This window comes from Tachypleus tridentatus, chromosome 8 (genome assembly GCF_004210375.1).
Source record: "Tachypleus tridentatus isolate NWPU-2018 chromosome 8, ASM421037v1, whole genome shotgun sequence".
NCBI classification, from domain to species: Eukaryota; Metazoa; Arthropoda; class Merostomata; order Xiphosura; family Limulidae; genus Tachypleus; species Tachypleus tridentatus.
Window position 1 is genome coordinate 81752338 of NC_134832.1, and position 6780 is coordinate 81759117.

A 6780-nucleotide genomic window follows, 5' to 3' on the forward strand; every position below is an offset into this window, starting at 1 on the left:
AATTGTTTTCTCTAGAGCTGGAGGGGATGTGATTGAAGGCTTTAAGATTGTAAAAGGGATTGATAATGTTGATGTATCAACATTTTTCATACTTGACGGTGAGAATTATAGAACTAGGGTTTGTAAGTATAGATTCAGACAAGGTAGAAACCATCTTTAGCTACACCAATCATCCTTCAAATAGGATGATAGGCGTACCAAATGAATTGCCCTCAAATGTTGTGGAGGCAGTAAATTTGACAAAGTTTAAAAGAAAGCTTGATAGATATATGAATGATAAGTTTTAGTTTTATATTTTAATTAATTAGTTTAATAGTTTTAGTTTAGTTTAGAGGATGGAAAAGCCAAGATAGACATAACAGGTTACTTATTGTCCCTAAACAATATTATAAGAATATTATGTAGAGAGCATCCTTGGTCTTTTGCAGCTAAAAATCTCCTGTAATCTTGTACTTGCTATTTACTATTCTCCAGATATTTTCGTTCCAGATGATGTTCCAACTTGCACTGCCACAAGCCTCAGAGCACTTTAGAGTTTGCACATCATACTTTTACTTCTATTATTTATTATCATCAACCATCAGATTAGTGGGAATGGTGGTAAGTGTAGTAGCTAATAATTTTTTTACAGTTTCTTTGGCACCAAATTTTGGTTCAAGGTGATTTTAGCTTTATTGGCCTTTTAGGGTTGAATTATTAAACAATACTATGATGCAGTTTTCCACAACTGTCAACAGTTGAATATAGCTATGTCACAAATGTTAGAGACCTATGGGGTATTTGCTTTCACAGGCATAGAATGTGGATATAACATACACTATCACCTCACTAGATGGTACAGTAATTGGAAAGTTGTCAATTACTGCCACAAAGTCACTGACTTTACTATTCTAATAACAAGTAGGTCAGTTGAGGAAAATTCTTTTGTTATCAGGCTGTATATTACAGGTTTGACTAGTATCACTAGTTGAAAAAATCATGATGGCATGGTAAGAGTCATGACTTTTTCATCGCATGTAGTAGGATTGAAAGTTTCCAACTAATATTCTGGTAGATCAGAAGTCTTGTTAGCATTGCAGTCAAGTTCATAGTCTATTATACTACAAACAAATTTTTTGTGAAAAAAAACTTGCTCATTTGAATGTGACGTAGATGTTACTTTTTATATTAATATTTATAAATATACATTGTAAGAATGCATTATGAATGTAAGAATTTTAAAGGACACCAACACATTCAGCTACTCATGATATTAAAAAAAAGCAGGATCAAGAGAAAAAGCATCAGAAAAAACTCAGTTACCCAAAAACTTTGAAAAGTAGGTAAATGTTGCATACAGCTAATTACCCCAAATCCCAATGCAAGGTTATTCCATATTTTCTGATTATTAAAGGAAAATGTCGCCAGAATGCAATTTCCTAACTGACTTGGAAGAGTCAGCAAACCCCTTTTATCCATTTTGAATGAAAAAGGGAGACACTTGTCCTAAGGATTTCTCAGATAATGAATGAAGAATGAGAAATTGAAACGTGGAATCATACTGTGCAACAGAGTCATCCATGTGTGATTGTTTTACAATAATTTTTTTTTTCAGTTTGATTTTATATTTTCATGGATTGATGTACCCATAATAATAGAAGAAGTATTAGTGCCCGCTGACCCCACCCACCATAGAGCCCTACGAGGGAACGCACTAGAATGCTAAAGAAGGACATTGCAGCAACGCCAGGATTTCTTGAGAACTCTTCTCAAACACCAGCACCAGACATAATGTCCACAACACCCGTTGAGAACGTCCAGCACTGGTAGTCATTTGACCCTAGCCCAATAGGCCAGCCAACTAACTTTGGCTGGGGCCGCCTCAGTGCCGTCAGTCTGCAGGAATTCAAAGCCAAACTGACGTGATGGGATTTAACGTAGCTATATTCAGTTGTTGACAGTTGTGGAAAACTGCATCATAGTACTGTTTAATAATTTAACCCCAAAGGCAAATAAAGCTAAAATCATTTTGAACCAAAACTTGGGGCCAAAGAAACTGTAAAAAAAAATTAGCTACTACACTTACTACCATTCCTACTAATCTGATGGTTGATGACCCCTCAACCATAAGGATCCTCCCCTTCACGGGCCACCATGAACGGCAAGTATGTGGGTGAATGGTCAGATCCCAGAGGAGGTAAATTGAAAGTACAAAACCTACTCTGAAATGGTTTCTTCACTATATACAAGAATCCACCTCAAGGGGTACAAAATATGGGTAATCATGATTCCTAGACATTAGAAATAAGCAGCATTGACAACTATGTTATAAATAAAACAAATATCACGCTGTCGAAACATATGAAACAAACACAATAGGATACCACATTTCTAACGCAGTTGCAACAATCATCATGAGTACTGCGTAACTGATCTACTTCAAATCAGTATGATAGGCTTTAACGTTTGCCAATAAAGTTGAAATATCTTGAAATTTCATACTGTCACCAAAGTTGAAACAACAATCCTAGAATACCATGTTTGTCAGAGGACAATTGAAGCTAACACCATAATATATCACACTATCGAAACATCTGAAACAAATAGAATACAAGATTGTTAACACAATTGAAACAAATACCATAAGTATCATGTTACTAATCTATTTAAAACAAGTATGTCGAGACAGTTGAGACAATATAAAATGCCGAAACAGTTGAAACAAAAACTTCAGGATATCATATTATTACAACAAATTTCTATCTGTTTCACATTATTTATTGAAAAGTTAGGATGTAATTGAACCAAACATGAACACTTCAGTTGAAAATTACAGTTTGTGCTATTCGTTACCTAAAATACTTCGCTCAGTTTTCCGCTGATGTGCGAACAAAATGCTTGCACTCGATTGAACATTTTATGTAATTTAGTTTTTTTCATTTTGCTATAAAATAATTCTTAAAAAATGGATTATCATGTGTATTTACCATATCTACAGGTGCGTTCGAAAGTGTAGTACTGCAGGAAAAGAAATTCCTACCGTCTCATGCTACTGAGTGTTTCTAGTATGGTGTTTATTTGCATAAATAAAGCAAATGTAATGTTATAACATTTCAGCTTCGGTAGAATTTCATTTTTAAATGAATGTTTCTTGCCCGTGGAAACCTGCCTTGACCAAATAAGTTTATCTGTCCACTAGTGAACAATTAAGGTCATAACCCATATTAACAAGATAATATAAAACTCTCATCGATGTAACATTTTAAATACTTTGGATTAAATGGCAGTTTAGAATGATATAATCCTAACTAACATTACGACATTATTTATTTACATCTTATAAAAAGTAGCTAGTGAGCACTGAAACGTCAAGTTAGGTCTAATACAGTTCATTGAACTATTCGATGGCCAGCCCACTGCTGCATTTGAACACCTAAATTACTCGACCTCTGGTGGTAAATGAATAAATGAAATGAGTCATTCAGTATATTGTGTTGTTTAAATGCCTGTGGTAACAGGGGTGGATAAAGCAAGCAATGTTTTATAGCTTTTCGTTTGGGGTCATTTAGCCTCAGTGATATAAACTGGCGGTTTTCAAGATAGATAACGCACGTGGAGACGAAACGTGAGTACAAGAAGTATCCAGAATCGAAAAACTGCTGCATTAGTCACCCGTTTCTCACTGAGTTAATTTCATGCTAATATAGGCATTAAATTACAAGTCGTAATAGTTCTTAGGCTCAAAAGTTATGCATTTGTGAAGAACATCGTATTGGACGCCTCATACTAAAAACCACGTATAACTGCATAGGATTCAAATGAAATTACAGTTCATGTCTGATAATAATAAACTTAGACCTAGAAATTAACTTACAAATGAGCAGAACATTTTATTAAAGTACTTTCCCTCGAACTACGAAATACACTTGTTACTTACGCGTATCAGAAACGTTCTTCGTTAAATAAAAAATCTATTTTCGGCAGAAATACATAACTAGAATTCTATTAATTAAATATGAGTTTCCAAGTATTTTATAAACAACCAGATGGGTACTCACTAGAGCGAATATCATCTACACTCAGCATTGATCATATTCAGACCAGTTTTTGCAGGACAGTGAGAAATAATATTATACATATATCCACTAAGTTCTATTAAAATTTTGTCATTTTAACTGAGTTTTACAGCGAAGATAGTGTGAAAAATCATCCACATTTAACAGATAGGGATTTTTCGACATTCGTGACCTTGACCCTCCAAAGGCTAATCACTTCTTAGGTAAGTTAGTTCAAATTTATACCACCTTTCACCAAAAATCCAGTCAGCTGTTTTTAAGAAATCATGCTGACAAATATACAAATATAAACACACCTACGAATGTGCTAGTACTAATCAGTAGTTACGGAGGTATAAGAAGATACTTTGCCAGGATCTGGTCTCAAAGTATGCAGGTTTTCAATCTTTTGGCAAGTTAACTGTAGTTATTCTTGAAATTCCAATAAATATGAAAATAACAAAACTCGGTACCAATCCCTCCTACCCCGAAAAAAGTTTTTAAAACTATTCCTTCCCCTCGCTTTTCATCGGTGGCTCAGCGGTAAGCCTTGGGGCTATTAACTATAAACATATGAGCTATCTAACCGCAGTTCGCACAGCGTTAAAATCCCGTTTGTGTAGCGTTTCGGTTATAAACAAACACATCTTTTAATTACCTTTAATCATCATTACCTCAAGAAACTGATATTGTCCTTTTATGTCGTTGTTTCATAACATAAAACAAAGGATCTTTAAAATTTACCTCTAAGAGCTATATCGTCCTTTTTATTAGCAAGTGATCTATAGGTCCATCATTATCGTCTTAACAGAAAATCATAACTTGATCAGAACGCTAAGAATATGAATGGTGTTCATCTGATTTGCAAATTTTATCACTACCTCAACGTCTCATTTGTCATCTTCTCTTTCTCTTTAGAACTTATTTATTGTTTATATCTTCGTAAGATCTCTATATATTTATATGTTCATAAGTTATATATTTTTGTTTCCTTTCTTCTTTACCATTTGTGGTAGAGGATAATGATGCTAAGACGAACTCATGATATCCTATCAAGCGTGGAAACAACTTTCTTGAGTCATACGTAGGTATTTAAATAGGACTACTATCGTGAACATGTATGAATTATCTAGGCCTAGATGAGTGCAGACAGCGCACACACCTCAAAATATGTAAGCAGGCCACAAACTAACTAGAAATTACATATTGTAATAGAAGTTTGCTGGATTGTAACTTTAATATTTTGCTATTTTTAAATCAAGAATATGATTAATTTCAATAACGTTAACATTATCATTATCGTTTCTCTATGACACATAATCTAAGTCAGACATTATTAACAGGCATTGAAATGAAAAATAAAGTGAAGATTTTAAAAAAATAAATCTAACTAAAATTATTAGAGCTTATAAACGTGAGAACCTTAACTGTGACCATGTTTACTTCTTTCCGTAAACAAGCCGATATATATATTCATGTATATACGAATGTAAATATATCTAATTAATGACTAAGTACACTACATTTAAATTACGTATATAAAACCCATTTAAAGTTGTTTGTTGAACGTAAACAATAGCTATGCTTCCATTCTCTAAAAGTCCGCTGAGGTCGCAGCGGCAAATCTACAGACTTATAACGCTGAAACCGGGTTTCGATACTCGTAGTGGGCACGACACCGATACCTATGTGTAATTTTCTGTTTACCTACAAACGAACAAATCATTCTCTGAAACACTTTTCAGGACGCTCTGAACGGTCATTCTGAATAAACTCAAATACGGCGACAAAATTTCCAAATTAAGGTTGCGCTTTTCAAAGACTAGGCTGGCAATGTGTTTATATAAACTGACCCAAATAATTCTGAACTGATATACTAACCGGCGAATTATTAGAAAAAGTTTCTAGTTAAAACGATCGAGGCTGAAACGTACTGGTAGTACAATCAATGGTTTAGAATGGTAGTGGATTCACTTTGAAAATCTACAAACAGTAACCATTCTTACCTTTGTTGAGCAAGTGGTGTTGGAAATGTGAAACAGGCGACTGTTTTATCTAGCATTCTACTGGTTTAACCTTGCAAGTTTACTAGTTGTGGTTTGGAGCATCATATATGTGATCCATAAACTATCTTCATCCTCTACAACTATGGCAACCAGTGAATGACCATCATCGTCAAAGCCCTCTCTCGTCGGCGTTCCTTTGCACATCTGCCACCAGTTGAAAAACCAATGCATGGAGTTCAGTGTTAACCACCGTGACGCAGAATGACAGATAAATTTTGTAAAAACAGAAGGACCAGGTTGTGTTTGTTAGTTGATTTTTTTTCCTGTCCAGATTGTTTGATTTGGTTAGAGTCTTTTCCAACTGCTGTCTAAACGGACTTTAACCTAATTCTGTTGGAATAATATTTCCATCAACAACATAATGATAGTTCCTCTTCTACAGCTAAAAAAAATAAAAACAAAACATAGATAAAATGACAATATATCTTAAAGTTAAAAACACAAATAGTCTGTTAAAACCTAACGTAATAATAAGATCCAGCATAATACTTAAAGAGGTGACATTGTTTTAACACGGCTCTCTTCTGTGTGTTTCTCTAGACAGTCACCATAAGGTACAGTAACATTATCTCATGTCAAAGTCAGCAGTTTTATTAAGTTATTCTATTGATACAAAACAAATACCTTGCACCTCAATTTAATATCATTGTTATTTCGGTAGTAAATTATTAATAAATAAG

At 34.0% G+C, this 6780-nt stretch overlaps 1 protein-coding gene across 1 annotated transcript in view; it reads right to left on the minus strand.

Moving 5' to 3' along the window:
- LOC143222788 (growth arrest-specific protein 2-like) overlaps positions 1–6495 on the minus strand; it is a 43919-nt gene extending 37424 nt beyond the window's left edge. The window contains exon 1 of the mRNA XM_076449764.1: positions 6041–6495. The gene's annotated coding sequence lies outside the window, so the exon portion shown is untranslated. The remainder of the gene's footprint in view (positions 1–6040) is intronic.
- Between the last annotated feature and the right edge of the window lie 285 nt (positions 6496–6780).